Below are 17,830 nucleotides of genomic sequence, written 5' to 3' on the forward strand. Positions count from 1 at the left end.
CTCTGCAGTGGAAATGCAGTATCTCTTGCATTTTACAAGCTAGGAACCTACTTCAGTCAGCTTCCTTGTTCTCTCGCACTCTCTTTTAATCTATTTGTTTTCAACAATTCTTTTTTTTTTAAACAACCAAATTTGCTTGGTTTGCAGCATTGCACTTACATGCCCAGCATTTGAAGTTTCTGTTGTGGGAGTTTTGGGCAACACCAAGCTTGTGTTATCTAAGGAACTGCTGAACTCATTCATCTGCTTTTCATGGCCTGCTTCCTTTTATTTTTAGCCAAATCCGTCAGGCCTGACAGGCGGGTAATTTGATCCAGAGAGAGGGCAAAGCTCCAGGTCCTTTCCACAAAGCAATTCTTCTCCTCCCTCCTGGGAAGGCTCCAAACTTGGCCTGCTCCAGGCAGATGGATTTGTTGAGTCATGTGAGATCATTTACACAAAAACACAGTGAGGCAGTGTAAAAAAAAAAAAAAAATCAGCCGTCGTGGAGAGGTAGAGGGCGAGAGGAGGAGAAAGGGGTGGGAGAGAGCACTGCCGTTTGATTCTGATGGGGAGTGTAGGAAATCGGCTCTGAGGCAGCTAGACAGAGGAATGCAGCAAATTCATTCTTGTATAAGGTAATGTCTAGTTTGCAGTACAGGGAGGTGTCCGTGTACAGACTCACTTGAAACCAGATAATTCATTAAGAAAATCTTAAAACCTTCCTTTCTTACACACGCAAAACGCGGGGCACACTGACAGCACAGGATTACAGTAGCAATAAACTAATACCTGGAAGGTTTATAGAAAATGAGTTGGCTCTGGAATGCAATAGGAGTTTGCTTTGTCTTGGTGCCAGTGTGACTGGGGTTGCCAGGGATGGAGAACAGGGCAAATTAGAATATTACTCATGGTTAATTCTTTCCAGAGGTTATTTAGTAGGACCCTGGAGGGCGGGGGATGTGCACCATTGTTTGTAAGTGTGCTGTACTATAGCACTCTTCGCTATAGCAAAGCATTTTTCATTTTGAGATCAGTTACGGCATGGTACTCATTACATCAGACAATAGACTATGCTTATTCAGTCGAGTTGGTTTGTTACCCAGAGCAACCAAAATGCTTTCTAGTGCTATCTCCTTTAAGGAGAATTTGGGAGTATGTCATATTTATGGCATTTTATATCTTAGTGATAAGTAACGGAACATTAAGTTAGCATGAGACCCAGCAGCCGATCAGGCTGTGCCTCCCCCCCTTATGAAATTAAGTTGGTTGATATATATTTATCATGAACAAACTTACATGTGTAAGGTTTTAAATAATCTTCTGAAGGTAGTCTGTGTTTATCTTGCATTTTCTAAAAAATCCCAGTGTAGTAACTTTGCTATTGCCCCAGGTTTTCTCAATATTAGAATACCGCAGGAATGGTATTTGTGGTAAGATAATTTAAATGTCAAAGGAGAGCAGAAACTGGAATTGGGAATTACTCGGCTGTATAGTCAATAAAATAAGTTCAGTGTAAAACAATTAAAAACTGAGTCTTAAACTCTTAATGCTAGTTAAGAGATTTACCCTGGGATTGTGAAGTTTGCCTCTTTAGCTCCTCCTATCCCTTTTTTGATGCAGAGTTACCTTTTCTGCAGAAAAAGCTAAGCTCTAACTAAGGTGCTTTCATGTTGGAATGAATATTTGGCTTCAATTTCTCATTTGTGCTTCTCTTCTTGCTTGGTGTGTCAGAGCTATTTCATTCATTTTTTTTTTCCTTTTCTTTCTCTCTTTATGCTCATCCTAAACTACTGCAGTGTTTCGAGTATGTGGGAGAAGGTGCTGGTTATGAACAACCTTTTTCTCTTCTAGATGTTGAGTATTAACAGAATTTAAAGTTTGTTTGTTTTTTTTATGTGTGTATTTCAGATTCAATGTAGAATGTTTAGAGTAGGGAGGCGGCAAGGAAGGGAGCCTTGGTTCTTGACTCCTAGTCTCAACTCTGATGCAAGAGTTTGTTGATGTGCAGGAAATATTCTGTCTTCTCTAAGAGGCCTCTTTACCCAATTATAAAATAGCGATAATAAGCCCCTTCCCCTCAGATTTCACTTTTGTTGTGAAATTATTTGTATTGCATATTGGATTCCTAGTCATGAAGCAAGACACCAGTGTGCTACATCCAGTTGAAATTCAATAAGATTTTGGCATCTACCTCCTTTAAGAGCAGCTTGGAAATATCAGCATGACTCCTAGCAAGGGATGTTAACAATGTAAATCCTTCATATGAGCTGAAGGAAAAAAAAACCCTCAATAGATTTTTTTCCTGTCCCCTGAAAAAGTAACCCAGTTTAAAAAACAAACATAAATAGCTAGTTATTTATCTGTATTGACAATGCAGAACCGCTCTCCTCTTGCTTATTTGCTCCTTTGCTTTGGACTGTCGGCCAGCTTAGGCATGTCTCAAGAATTGTTCATTCCTTTGGTGTTGGAAACAGTTGTTTTTTTTTCTTTTGATCTACTGTCCTTTTTTCTTTCCCTGCCTACCTTCCTTCCTAAAATTTCCCTGTGAGGTGTGCCGAAGAGCAACCTAACTTTCAGCTTACATCCACTCTTCAAGACCCTTTGTCTTGTTCTGTGCTCTTGATTTAGACCAGCAATATTTTTGACCCTGGTTCCTTCCATACTTGTATTTATAGTAGCAGTTTCTCCTCCTGAAATAGTGGACTCTGGAAAGAAAATACTGAAGTGCTTCCATGTTTTATGGGAAGTCTGTGCAACATGCTTAAGGTAGATGTATTTTTAAGTAATTTTTCTTCATTGCTGTCATGAGCAACCTTTTTTCTTCTCGATGTTGGGTTACTAACAGAATTTAAAGGTATTTCTTTGACAGGTATATTTCAGATTTTAAAAAATGCCACGATAGAGTGGCTGCTCTGTATTTCTGCCACCCATGCGGTAAGCAGCATTTACTTCTTGCCTGTGACATCAGCAGCCTGGTGACTGCCAGTCACAGTAATATATCACTTCCTTTCCTTATTTTTGCTTTTGCATGATGGCTTTAAATTGTTTTCTTGCCTCTGTCTCTGGTGATCTGGCAGTTCACTCCTTTTGTCACAAAAGTAGTTGAAGAACGTAGGATTCCAAGGCCAAGAATTAATTGCTGGAACTCTGTAGGCATACGTGAGGCACACTCCTGTACTGCAACAGGGTCTGAAGAACGTATAACTGGCTAATAAGAGATCTTCATGGCTATCAGCCAGATGAAAAGATGGAGCACAAGATTCATGCAAATCTGCACCCTGGTGTGGTTAACTTGGTTAGTAAGGCCATGGATTTTAGATTCAAGCCTTGATCCAGTCCTGTCTATATTTCTTCAAAATGGATTGCAATCCTGAAAAGGATTTCTGGAGCTCACATTTCCTAGATGCACTAAGTCTATTGCATTTATTTTTAGTGAGGCTTCAGAAGAGGCTATTATATTCACTTTTACGAGACTTTCTTGTTTCTGTGCTTCGGGTTGAGAGATCTTCAGTTCTTCCCAAAGATCTATGAGATCTTTTCTGGTGCCAGAGTTGCAGATGCCAGAGACTTCTCTTTTGAGTCAGGTGATCTGGCTAATTTACTTGAAGCTCATCATTTGTGGAGTCATTCTGGAAAAGCCCAGATACTCAATTCCCTCTAGCAGAGATATGAACTAACTTTTATAAATTTCTCTTGGGGACATCAGAAGCTGGTAGTTGATTTCCAAAGTGGGTTTGGCAATGATTCCATTTTGCAAATGCTCATTTATACTCTTAACAAGCACAATTTTCCCCAGACAGAAAAGCAGAGGGAAGAAGTAAGAGGTAGCTGGAAGTGTGCCATGTCTCATTTTCTTCAGGTATATTATCTTCAGGGCAGCTCGGAAGTAGATATTGGGGATTCATGCTGAGTAGAGGTTTTAATTTAAATTGTCTAGTAATATTCTTAGTGATTAAATACATGCAACTCCCTCCTGTCCAGAGGTCTAAGGTGGCATGGGATCAAAATGCAAGATTCTTTTAAAATGACAGTAAAACAGGTCTAATTTTTGTTTGTGGTTCAAGAGAGTTTGGTTGCAACCAGAGAAGCTGGTATGTCTTTCCCCTAGACACCCTTATATATATAGAGAGCCTTCTGGTTAGCTGTCCTGCTAACCTCTTGAAGTAGTTTGGAATCCACTCTGAAATAAATCCCTGACAAGCACAGTTTTCTCAGATCCAAGTAAAACTCTGGGGCCAGCTTATCATCTGGAAATCGGCAAGCTCAGATGATCAGAAGCAAACTTTTGTTAGAAGAGCCCCATTCAGCTGTTAACCAAACAAATTTAAATTTCTTCCCCATCCTTTCCGCAGAACATAGAAATATAAGCCCTTTTGGACATTAAACTTTATCGGTATAATCAGGCATTGAGCCAAAATGAACAACACAGCACATACAGAAATGTCTTTTTCTGAGTTCCTATGTAAGACTTGGTAAAGGCTCTCCAAAGTAATGCGTGTGTGAGTTTTCTGATGGTCATCGGGCATCTCCTAATACTGGTACTCTGGCAGATTTTTCAGTCTATGTCTTATTAATGGATCAGGTTCTTCAAACTTTCTGATCTTTTGTCTGAACAGTCCATTAGTTTCTTGCTTGTGGTTTGTCTCTGATGGTACCAACTACTAAAATTATCATTTGGCTTTTGGCTTGGCTTACCCCCCCCCCCGCCCCAATGAAGTTAACTCTCACACAAGAGCCCTTTCTTCAGCTATTACATTACAAAGGCCTGTTTTTACCACCGTCACTGGCTGCTTGCTTCTTTTCTATCTTTCTGTTTAATGGAACAGTGTGCTGTTTCCCTCACGTCGTGGCTCCTTCCTCTGTCTCTGGCATTGAAATAAATTTAATTTATATTAAAATTTTTGTTTTAATTTTTATGTCCAATCACTGAATCATCACCATTAGAATAGTCCAGAGAGAGACTTTTTCTTGCTTGAACCCAGATAACAAAATATTGCCTGTCCAGTTGCTTTTAGAGGCCTTATGACATGATCTTTCTCAAACTCAAATTTTGGTACACAAACAGCTTTTTGAATTTCAGTGGCTGATACTCTGCAGCTGAATTTTAGCAGGCTGTATACTGCAGCCAGTTTTAAAACATTTTCACCTTTACACAGTGGAACATTTATCTCCCCATAAAAAGTCAAAACTGAAATCTAACTTCTGCCTTCTTTCAGAGACTTGATAACAACTTATTTTGGACCCACTTCTGCTGATGAGAGAAACAAACAGGTCCCATAAAAGATATTACTTCCCATATCTTGGGACCAACATTATTTACCTCATTCACGGACAGTGCTGAAAGAAATGGTGAATTGATGGATTTGTTCTGTGTATTAAACGTATTCCTAGCAGTTCTGAACAAAAGTAGAGCTAACTTCAAAATAACTATAAAACATAAAGGTTAAACATAAATAAAACATCAACATTAAAAAAGAAATTAAGACTACACAGATCTTTTAAAATATATAATCCTTTGTTCATTTTGGAGCTGAGAATACCTCCTTTTTATTTCAGAAGTGTGTACAATTGGTTTATTTGCCTTTAAAGATTTTTAAATTTATCTAGTGTTCTGATGCCACAACTAAAGAGCAGAATAATTGCTTTGAATCTTAAGAATTTCGTGCTTTTGAGGGGAGATCAGTATATTGTCAGTATCTGCTTTTTCCATTTGCATTTTGAAAGACCCAGTAAATAATTTTTGCTCCTCCTTATCAATGCGAAGTCCAGGTTCAAAAGGCATTGTATTGCCATTTAAACTGGTACTCAGTTCCGTATTTATTGGCTATTGATTGTTGTGATCACATCATAAATGAAGGACTTACTTGCTTATGCAAATATTGAAGATCCTTATCTAAAGGTGTGGTTTCATTAAGAATAGCACACAGCTCCAATGGTTCCATGGTAGGTAAAAGGAAATGTCATATAGAAGGCAAATAAGCAGCTGGATTTTGTGCATGCTTGTTTCAACAAAATCAGATGTTGAGAATATTTTGGAATATGTTATTGTAGCTTTCAATTTGAACTTGATTAAAATTAAGATACTACAGTTGGTCAAGGTAATAGAAAACATGCCATGTAGTGATACTCAAGGAAATTGATCTATTTTGCTTAACAAAGCGAAGGTGAAGGCGTAAATATTTACATGGGGAACAAATATTTTGATAATAGGCTCTGCAATATAACAAGTAATAGTATGACACAATCTGGCAATGTTTAAATTTGAGATTGGATGGCTTTTCTAGAAGATATGTTACAGGAATTGTTGGCGTTGGGGAGGTGAGGCCTGTGTTGTACACAAGATCAGATTAGGTTATCGCCAGTGGTCCCTTCTGTCTTTGGAATCTCTGACTGGTGTCACTGATCCTTACTTTGTCGTTCCAACATTTACAATATCTAGATGGATGTCCTATTCCAGATAGCTTTCAGACATTGGCTTGTCCCAGTTATCTCACTTATGCGGCCATGTGAAATATTAGGTGTACAGTTCAGACACGTTTTGTGGCATTATGTGATTTTAGAGCTCTAAGTATACAAAGGCCATCCATGGCTATGGTTACACTAAAGAGTTTTTGTCCACAAAACTTGTGGAGCTTTTATACACAAAATGGGTTTTGTTGACAGTGTGTCAAAACTTTGGGGCATAACGCTGCTGTCGACAGATTTCTGTTGGCAGATCAGCGGTGTAAGCACCCCCCAGGGGTCCTCTCTCAACAGACGGGGCATCCACAATAATGGGCAGCCCTGTTTGCTTCTGACTGCCTGTTTTGTCGAGAGGGCAGCCCAGCTGCTCTGTCAACAGTGCGGAGCAGTCTCTCCCAATTGGATTTTGTATGTATATGCGATCTGTTGACAGAGCTTTTGCTGGGGAAAACTCTCCCAAAAGTGACTTCTATCAACCAGTAGCTGTAGTGTAACCATAGCCCTTTGAAGGAAGTGTTCTGGTCAAGTACTGCATGCATGGGGTGAGCATGGCACATTCATTACTTTCTCAAATGTGTTTGAACGTGAAAGGCTAAGATGTTGATTTCAGTCTATACCTAAAGATGTCTTCCGCAGCTGCCAGGTCTTCTGTTGTTTCGTATTGGCTAACTTATTTGATTAATATAGTTAATTTCTCCCCTTCTCACAAATTGATCTCAGACCTATCTCAGAGCTTTCTTCCTATTAGGTCTATTATCTCCTATAACTTTAGGCGCTGAAGTTAATTGTGAGCAAAGGAGTAAGTGCTCAAATGCTTAGCAAGTTGGGTGTCCTAGAAGTAAGGGGGTGTCAGTGAATTAAAACTTCTTTGGGAACATTTTGTATTTAACCTGAATATTAGCAGAGAATGAAAATTAGTTAGCTAAACATAGCTACGAAGATGCCTTATCAGGAAATGTTTGGAGGTGTAACTGGCATGGCTGCAATATAGGAAAAGTCCCTTGTTCCCAGCTTAGAAGCACTGATTCTGCTAAAAGAAATAGAGAATCGTATTTTTGGTAGATCTAGAGACCCACTGCAGTTAAGGACACTTGTGAATTTCAGAACTATAGATTGCAAGATGGATAGAATGACGGCTTGGCAGAAGTAGCTGCTTACTCTGCCTGTGCAAAAGTATAAGGATAAAGCTACATCACAGCTTTCACGCCAGGTAAATGTTAATACCACTTGTCAGGTTACAGCTTAATGCTCATATATCTGTCATATGTGATCACAAATGCCAAGACACTTGTGTAAGAGCAGAGGGATATTTTAGAGGGGCACATCATAATGCCTTTTTTTAATACAGTAGAACGGCACAAGAGTTGGGGATTTTTATACTGTAATTCTACCTGGTGGTAAGTGTGCTAGTATTTCAGTTAGCCTCAAACTATCTTTCCATCTCCAGTTTTTTTCTCTGTCATGATAGTGACAAGATTCGCATTTGCCACTTTACGCCTTCTTCCACTGCCACATGAGGTATCCTTGGTATTAGTTCTAGATGCTGGATGAACTTTTGTTGTGTGATGGGTTGTTAAGCTTATTAAAATCATGACAAAGCAGTTAAACATACTGTGTCCAAAAGTGGTGTTGCCCTTTCCTGAACAGGGGCTTGGAATCATAATTTTCCTTGACAAATGTTCTACACTAGAAAGAAACAAATAGATAAAAGATTTCACTTCTTAGGTATGGTCTTCTTACCGCTTCCTCTAATCAAGAAACAGCTAAGGTTTCTAAAGGATGAAAGGAATGTTTCTCTTGTTTTAACTGAGCTAAACCTCTCTTTGCTGTAATTTAGGGAAATGTTGGCCTTTTATAAATAACCAGCTGAGGATAAATTCTGCTCTGTTGCCCATGTAAATCCAGGGAAGGTAATAGGGTTTCATTTGTGTAATTGAAAATGCTATCTGGCTAATAGTTTGTAATTGGAGGAAGGATATGTGTTTTGTACTTTGATTTATAGGGAATTATCTTATAGTCCTTTTTTGGAGGATCTCTCTGAACTATTCCAGAACACCTCTGGGTTCAGTGAAAATATCCATAACTGCACAAATCTGCCCTTGGGCTTGAACTTTTCTTAGAACCTGTAAGCAGGAGCAAGTTTTGGTTCATCCTTGCCACAGATGCTCTACTGTACATACAAGATCGCTTTCAAGATTAAATTAAGGCACGGTCTCTCTCTTTCATGAGTATATGCACAATGATCTGGGTGATGTACTACCAGAGTTGCTTTATATATTTATTTGTTTACCTTCTACATATTCTTGTTGAGAAAAGCTAGCAAAGTGACAGTTCAGAGCAGCACCACATTGCTATTTTGTGTGGTAGGATGGCTTCCTGATGCATTACTTCCATGCATATTTAGCTTCATACCTCTTTTTTTTTCCTGCTTACTAGGTGTAATCATTGTTGTTCTTTACAACTGTCATTTAATTGAATTTGAAATTCGTGTTGTGATTATGCTGATGGCTTGACGGGAAGTTAAGCTGTCTATTTCCCTGATTAGGTGCTTTCATAGGCTTCATCACTCTCTAGTGTCTGTGATGTAAGAAAGTTGTAAACATCCCCCCCCCCCACACACACAGAGCCCCCATTGTAGTAATGAAAAACTGAGGAATAGCAAGAGGGCAAGATTTACCAAATCCTGACAGACCTCAACCTACGTACCCTGAGTTCAATCCCAGTTATGCAGTCAAACGCCATTCTTCTCTTTTTGTAATAAAATGTTATTTCAGTTAGTAAAAACCAAAACCTTTTCCTGTAGGACTAGATCTGATGCTGTTTGTAACATTTTGTTGTAACATAATTTAAATTTTGAAATTAATTGCATTGAAATCTAACACATTTTGTAAGAGTATTAACAACTGTAACTTACCGCATTTGCACGAGGGTTGATAAGAAATAATTTGAAAACATTATCACACACTCCTTCAGTACTCTACAAATAAGCTACTTTTGGTCACACTGGTACACCTATAGAGCAAGAACAGCCTATGACATTGAGGCTCATAGCTCAGGTCTACAGATCAGGGTTTGTTCTACAACAGTAAAAATAGCTGTTTAGATGTTTGGTCTTGGGCTGGAGCTCAGGCTCTGATGCTTAGGGAGTGGGTGTATTTGATGGGCGCATGTGGTCAGACCCTAATCAAAGTCCGAGTTCTGTGCAAGTTAACTATTCTTCCTCCACTGAGTTGTGTGCAGTAATGGGATCTATAGTTAGTTATAGAGCTCAATGCATCCCAGACATAACTGAAACAAGACTGGTTTTGATGGGAATCGCTACAGATGGCTACTTATTGTTGAATCTATCTATGTCAACAAAGACCTGGGCTATCTCAAGATATATAGGGAGCAGTGGTCTGTCTCTAAGACAGTGGCAACCTTTAACATTAATTCTGAGAGACATGTTAGGGTAAAATACTAATTTTTACTTTGTTGATAAATTACATGATTACATGACCATAAGCACTATTACAATAGTCGGGAAGAATATGGATGATGCCATTCTAGAAATAGTTTGTCTGTATCTGAAAGAACACAGAGTAAATTTTTTCATATCTGGCAGCCCCAGGACCAAGAGGTTGCCAGATAGTCAAATATTCTGGATAATAGAGAGGAATACCTAGCAGTGCATAACACTAAAGAAAACAAGATTAGTTATTAAAAAAACAAACAAAAATGTATGCAGAGTATTTTATTTACCAACAACAGTAGTATTGTACACTGTAAACTTATACCGTATTTGCCATATTTATTTGTATTTACTCTCTGTATACTGTACTTATGGAAAAAGTACCTAAAATTTACATGTGGTTAAAATGCCAGTTATTTGCAGGATCTGAAAGTTTACTGTATCTGGATTGGTTATTAGGAGAGCATATTAAATAACTGAAATTTAAATACCGCTGTTGTTTTGTTGTAATAATTTCCCCATAGGCACATTAGTAATACTGCTAAATAGAGAGTTTAATAGATTTTAATAATGTGTACTTTAGAGACCCTGTACACAAAGGACTTATGTATAAAACATTCATTATGGTAAATTGCTACCTTTTTATTTAACTAGAAATCTGTTGAAACAAAGCCATTGAACTGCATATAACAACATATTGCTGGTTGGTAACAAACTACTTTGTTTATTTCACCTATTCTGACAAAAGTTGCAACCATATAGTTATTTTGCCTAAAGATTAATTGTAATGTTGAGAAATTGTAAATTACATCTCTTTGTTTGATAACTTCACTAACTGGTGCTCAGCTGCTGCTCCCTCAGATGTAATAGATTAGAAGCAAAATTTTGTTTTTTCAGTGATACGCCCCCCCCAGCATCTAAACCAGAAGTGCCATTTAAGAAGAGTAGAAAAACCTAATTAAAAAGAAGTCTAGTAAGCAACTCTGTAAGCAAGTTTTGCATTGGATTTCAATTTGATTGCAGTGTGCTTGCTGCTGAGAGCCCTGCTGGAGTGTGAGATTGAGGAATAAGAAGCAGATGCTTTTGGTAGAACAGTAGGGCATTTATCTCTTTTAATGAGATAACATCATTAGTGCTGACAAAGTGCTGCAAATCAATACATGTAATGGACTGCTGCTATCTTTCAATAGCACCAAGATTTTTGGACTTCAGAACATTAGAATCTGCTGAATCATAGCTTCATGCTTTATCTGCTGTTCCAGTCCTTGGCTTTAATCTCTCAAAAAATAGGGGGGAGAGGCAGAAATGCATTGATTCTATGACTATGGAAACATGGAGATGCTTAGAACCCGCACAAAGCTTCTGTGGTACAAGAACCTTATTCTAATTGAGAAGTGAAAGGTTTTACTCCATATTTCAGCTTGATTCCTTCTTTCTGAAATGGCTGCAATATTTCCCCCCCGCCCTCTGCCTGCATCCTTACAACACTGGTGTAATGTCAGCAACACTCATCATGTCAGACGATGACACTGATGACCCTGACATTCAGCAACAAAGAGCTGTAGAAGAAAGGAGCCTGAGGTGGCTGGTATGAAGGGCGAAGAAGTGCAGAAAGAGGAAGAGAATAATCTGTGGGTCAAAGCATTTTTTTGAATAAAAGGCTGTCAGTGTAGAATCATAGATATTTCAGATACCAGTGTGTGTACACGGTGAATTTTGATTCTCATTGAAAATTAGATGGGTGTGTTTTCTTTGCAAATGGTGTAAATAGTGAGGTTATGACATTGATCCTATAAAAATAATTGCGTAGTTTTTTTCCCCCCCTGAAAACTTAATAAAAATCTGTTTCCCAGGTACCATGGTGATGAGCATAGTGTAAAAACCTATATAGAAAAAAATAGTTAAAAATGCCTAATTTCTCTTCCTCCCACAAAATCATGAAAATACTCACCTCAGAAAAGTATAATCTAATTCTGAGGTATGTCCACTGCTTGTCAAAGAGGGCGGTTGTCACATTTGAACATCACTATTCATTCCAGGAGAGAAATTGCTTTTAAACAACTTAATCTGAATTGGTCATATAAAACCTTCCTGGATTCTTTTATTTCTATCCATCCTTCCCTCCCTCTGTCCCTCCCTTCTTTCCAGGCCCTTTGTGCCCTGGATTTCCCAGCACCAGTTTGTGGTGACAGAATATAAAGAGTGTTGCAAGATTTCCTCAGCGTTAACTATTGCTTGACAATTTAACTAATTGGTTCATGGTCATGCACCCATCCTCCATTGCAGTCTTCACATGTGATATTTTCTTTGGTGAGCGACCTCACAGATTTGCTCAACTCAGCATTTGCTAAACAAAGAAAGCAGTCCTGTAGCATCTGATAGACTAACAGTTTTTTTTAATTAGGTAACAAGTATCAGAGAAGTAGCCAAGTTAGTCTGTATCTTCAAAAACAACAAGAAATCCTGTGGCGCCTTATAGACTAACAGATGTTGTGGAGCATAAGCTTTCATGGGCAAAGACCTGCTTCGTCAGCTTATGGTCCAAAATATCTGTTAGTCTGTAAGGTGCCACAGGACTTCTTGTTACTTATTAGGTAATACGATTTCGTGGACACATACCGGTGAAAGCTCATTTCCTAATAAATAAAATAGTTAGTTTTTTAAGGTGCTGCAGGACCTCTTGCTTTGTTTTGCGGCGATACAGACTAACATGGCTACCCTTCTGAGACTGTTCAACATTTGCTGTATTTCACATGTTTGGAATTCAGAGTCTTTCCTTTCAGACTGCATTTACAACTCAGGTGAATCATCCAAGCACTTACAAAGACCATGTGTTGTAGGTCAGGTTCAGCTGTTTTAACTAGCCTACTGGGCCATGCCTATCATTGATTTCTTGAGTTAGAATTGCTACTCTTTAACACAGGGGTAGTCGCTAGGCTGACCCTGTGCCAAGTCCAGATTGCCAGACACTTTTTAAATGGACCACAAAATCTTTTATTTACTGATTATTGTTGTTATTACAGTGTAGGAAATGTTTCTCTGGGGTCTAAGCATTGACCAACTTGGATGTTGACAAAAAACAGTTGACTCCCCATGCTCTAAGATATCCCTCCCACAGTGGATGAAAATGGAAGCAATGATTAAGGAAGGGAATGTTATTGTTTTTGACATTTGTGTAATAAGGCCCCATGATATGATGCCTAGTTTGGCTTTATTTTTCTGAGCCTGGTGTGAATATTTACATGGCTTTGAAGTTGCTGCTGAGCTTTGGTAGCTTGCTGCTTCACTATAAGTGTTAGAACAAAATGCAGTATCTACAGTTTCTCATTAGCACTGGTGTAAGTCAGCTTAGCAAGCTTAAGGATGGTCCTTCAAATGCTACTGATGTTAGGGCTGGGAGAAGCGTTGTTGACTAAAGCGGTGGCTCCCACCTGGGGTCCTCAGACCTCCGGTATTATAGGGGGATCTGTGAAGAAAAAAATAAAAATTATCATAGAAAATAAGTGTTAAATAAATTGTAAATGTTACAAGCAATTATTTTTAAATTAAATATCTTCCAGTAATGTTGTTAAGTGTGGTCCAAAATCTCTGTGATTTCCTTTTTCATTTAATGAAGTGTTCATAGCAGCTAGAATTGGCTTTGCTGGGGGTCCCCGAATGGTTTGGGAGTCTGTGAATGCTTTAGGGGAACGTTTGGAGGCCTGCTCTAATGAAGAGGTTGGGAACCACTTGACTGGCGAATACTCTCGTTAGTAAGTGGTGAGAAAGGGACTTTAGTACATAGTCACTGTAGGGGTGGGCCAAATCTTGCTTGTCTCAGTTTCATGGGAGGTCCCACTGGTTTCATGCATCACATGGCAATTGCTCTTTCACAGTGTGAAACGCTGTTTTTTGGGATAGATGTGCACGTTTGGTATTTTTGGCTGGCATGCATTAAGGAAATGGGGAGTAGGATGAGAAAAGACTATGTAACTCTTCTGCTGTGCTTGCTTCACATGGCTAGACTCTTGCTTTTAATTAAAAAAAAAACACACACAAAAAACCCTCAGTCTCTTATCACATGAGTCATCCTTTCTAAAATTGAACCCTGGGTTTTTGGTAAGTGATTGACTATGTCATCTCGCTGTCAGTTCAATTAAGATAGCAAAATAAGTCATCATATTTCCACAGTCAGAGAAGCTAAAATATTTTATTGTATCTGGAGGATAATCTGACTCTCCATTTTACCACGCTCCCCTATTCCAGTGTAGGTTGGTTAATTGATACGGGTATAATAATCCTTTTAAGCAGCTGTAGGACATAGTAGCTGTCACTCAAATATACAAATTGCTTAATTATGCCTGGTAAGGAAAGATCCACATAAGAGTCATGGTCATGGTGCCTGCTCTTCTTCCCTTTTTCTTGCTCCCATTGTCTCTGGGCCACCTCTCTTCATTGCCCCCTCTTTCACTTCCACGGACTTGCTGCAAGATAGCAGCAGCAAACCTTGCCAGTGTGTTGCGTGTATTGAAAAGGCCGAGAGGAGCAGGAAACAGTGGCAGCTGTTTCTGATGTAGCAGCCCTGGGAGGTGGGCAGGGGGGTGTGTGTGTGTGTGTGTGGTTCGGGGGGTGGGGGTGGGGAAGCAGTGCAGGTGCCACGTCAGTCTGAATGTTCCTCCTCCTTCAGACTGAACCACAAAACTTGGAGACTGAGGCATGAAAAGAAGTAATCTCAGGTCAACGTGATGGAAGTTCTTAAGCCAAGAACTTACCACTATCCTTAACACCATCAGTAAAGCTGTTGCCTCGTATTGTAGGTCTTTTAACTCAGAAGAGGCCTGAGGGGAAACAGACTATGGGGAGATGCAGTTAAATCGGCAAAGGTAAGAGTGAGAGAAGCTTGGTTTATTTTTTGTTAGCAAGATATAGGGACATGGTCATAAATCAAGAGATTTGTTTTCTACCCTCAGTTCCACAAGAAGGTTCTATCCCTCTGCTCAAGTTAGTTTGTGTGCTTCAGTTCCCCGTACTCCAATGTTTAAGCCACTATAGTTTGTGGAATGTATTGCGATTCTTCAGGAAGAGTACAATGAAAGTGAAATGTATTGCTGTCTCCATGTTCTTTAAATTAAATATCTGTGTTTCACTAGTTAAAATACTTACAAAAGCTCTCTTGCCTGGCTTTTTAGCCTCTCAATGCGATACTTCCTACTGGTTCACAGTGTTGGGCTCTATCCTCCATCTTCTGAAAGCTTTTTCTAATTCCAGGAGTGTACAGGTAGGGCAGCCCTTCATAAGCTTGTTAACAATACCTTTCTCTTGATTATCTACAGAAAGTGAATATTTGATAAGATGTTTTTCATTATGGTGCAGCATTCAGTTGGAAAATGCATTACCTTTATCCTTCCAGGAGAATAAGGTACTTCCCCATTTCCTCCAGGAGACCAAGATGTATAGCCTTAATTGATTTGTGAGTGATGTAAAGTCTTGGAATGCAATCTAACCATCGCTCATTAGCTGGCTGAACCCATTAAACCTGGACAGCAAGCAGAACTGAGTCAGCGGCCCTTGATTGTAGGCAGCTTATGGAGCTCTGGGAACAAGCTGTGATTGTAAAATGGAATTGGCAGTGGACTTCCATCGACTTCCTCTGCATGAGCTTGCTGTATGCTACATTTATGCTTATGGAGTTAAGAAGCTATTTCAGTGTTGGGAGAGGAGAAGGAAGGAAAAAAAAACTGATAGCAAAGTTAACAGCTCAAAGAGACAAAATTTAAAAACAATGCAATCCTAGTGGTACTGGTAATTTGACATAAAAACCAGAAAAGGACAGAAGTTCTGAGATTGTCCTTTTGCCCACCACTCACTCTGCCTATTGGTTAAGTTTTATACAGATGATTCCAGACGTCTTTTCTGAAACCAAGGAAATTGCAAAATAATGGAACTTTACTTCTTCATAATAACTTTTACCAGTGAGGAAGGAAAAAAAAATGTTACAGTTGTATATAGCAGGATTCACTTACCACTGATAAATGAGTTGCCATAGGGAGGAATTTAGCACTTTTTCTTCATTTCCTAGCCTTACACTAGTTGGGAATAGGAAGGAAAAAAAAAAAGGTTAATTTAAACTACAGGAAGATTTTTGGTAGCCTGAGTGAAATTACTAAATTTTGAATTTGTCTAGGAAACCAGGGTACACACACCTCCTATTGCAAGAGGTGTCATAGGTGCTTCATGAATCACAGTGAAGGCCTTGGTTGTACATCTCATCCAGAGAATGCTTCTAACTAGCCCAGTGTATCGTTGATGCCATGCTGAGTTATTGGTTCAGAGGAATATGTGTATTCACTAGAACACCAAGCCTGCATTCTGTAGCACTCTCTTGTCTTCTGTGCAGTTACGCTGTGTGACCACCCCTGCTTCCTTTTGATGTCTGCCAAGATCACAGTTCGAGGTGGTAAGGCAGCTAAAAAACATTAGTCGTCTAATGTATGTTACTTGAGGAGGAGGAGGACATTATGCTTTGGTCTTAGCTCCTGATGAAAGAAATAACCAAAATGCTTTAAAGCCTGTGCTCTATTGATTTGTATACTCAAGCTATTTTCATCTCTTCTCCAGGCTTCCTTTCACTAACCTCTTGAGAGATCCTTCCATTTTTAGTCTGGATTCTTACATTTTTGTTTGTGTGTGTGTCTGGCAGATCCTTCTTTCCTGGGCAGTCTTTTTAAAAGAAGAAGCTGTATGTTGGAGTCATAGAACATTGACTCGCTTGTAAAATGTTTCATATGCCAGAGATGCTATATAAAAAAATAACTGCCTAGTATATTGTAGGTCTCTGGTAATATGATACATTTATATAATATATTTTCCCCTGAGGAATCCTAAAGTGCATCACAAATCTGTCTGCCAGTAAGAAAGAAGGGCTCTTCCTCTGGGATTGACGGTGATGGCCAGATGTGACAGTGAGTGTGAGCATGCTACCAAACACATGGGGAAGAAAGCAGGCAACTTTTTCCTAAGATACCAGTGCAAACTGTAGTATGATGAAAGAACATTAGAAATCTCTAAAGCATTCTTCTAAGGCAGCCAGAGTTCTGTTTAAGGTCATATCTGGAACTTATCCTATCCAATGGTAGCCCTCAAGACGTTCCTACCTGATAGACTATCTCCTGTAATTTACAGTGCAATGGTCTGTGGTCGCACCAATTACTGTGGTGCGACTTTGTCAGAAAGTTTGCAAGAATCTATGGGAATTTGTGAGTTTTACTGTGACAATGAGAAGGAGAATCAGTTCTTATCACGCTAGATTTAGTTTCAAACTGCCACTTCTTTAACTTTCAGGCCAAAGCAAATTAACAATAACCAAATTATAAACCATCCAAAACCCACCATTGTGCCCTAGCACCCTGACCGTGGTAGTACTGCCGCTTGGCGTTCACAGGTAACAGGCCTGAGTGTCAGGTGTGCTGCAGCCATTTTGTACTGCACGCATACACACAGTGAAATCATACCGGTGGGGCTGGCTCTGCTGCCTCAAGGGTCAGGCTCTGTAATGGGATCCTCTGGTGGCACAGATCCAACGTAACAATTCTGTATGCTTCCTCCCCCCCCCCCCCCCCCCGCCCCTGCACTTTTTTTTTTTTTTTTTTTTAAAGTGTGTGTGGCTGGGACTTCTATGCACCTCATTAAACCCTCATTTTACTCCTGGAGCAATGGGCAGCAAGCAAAAGCTGTAGCAGGCTAACAAGTGTTCATAGGTGACATGTGGCAGGGGAAGGGGCATCATGCGCCCCTCCATATCATCCACCCCTCCCCACTCACCATCAGTGCCATGCAACTTCCCAGGAGTGGAAGGGGCAGTCCCACACCTGCCCCAGAGTGGCATGGCCTGAGATCACTTTCTAGCTTGCGCTACTATCAAGCTGTGCCGCTCCAGGGTAGCAGGAGGGATTGCAC

General features: G+C 39.5%; 1 protein-coding gene across 6 annotated transcripts in view; it reads left to right on the plus strand.

The window, feature by feature from the left end:
• BACH2 (BACH transcriptional regulator 2) overlaps window positions 1-17,830 on the plus strand; it is a 306,097-nt gene that overhangs the window by 72,545 nt on the left and 215,722 nt on the right. Inside the window, exons 1-2 of one of the 6 annotated variants that reach the window (XM_074990877.1) lie at window positions 579-617; window positions 1,779-1,800. The exons of 3 other annotated variants lie outside the window; for them this stretch is intronic. The gene's annotated coding sequence lies outside the window, so the exon portion shown is untranslated. Of the gene's footprint in view, window positions 1-558; window positions 618-1,778; window positions 1,801-14,691; window positions 14,758-17,830 lie in introns of those variants that run through there. 2 more of the 6 variants (XM_074990876.1, XM_074990880.1) reach the window with 2 other exon arrangements.

This window comes from Carettochelys insculpta, chromosome 3 (assembly GCF_033958435.1).
Source record: "Carettochelys insculpta isolate YL-2023 chromosome 3, ASM3395843v1, whole genome shotgun sequence".
NCBI classification, from domain to species: domain Eukaryota; kingdom Metazoa; phylum Chordata; order Testudines; family Carettochelyidae; genus Carettochelys; species Carettochelys insculpta.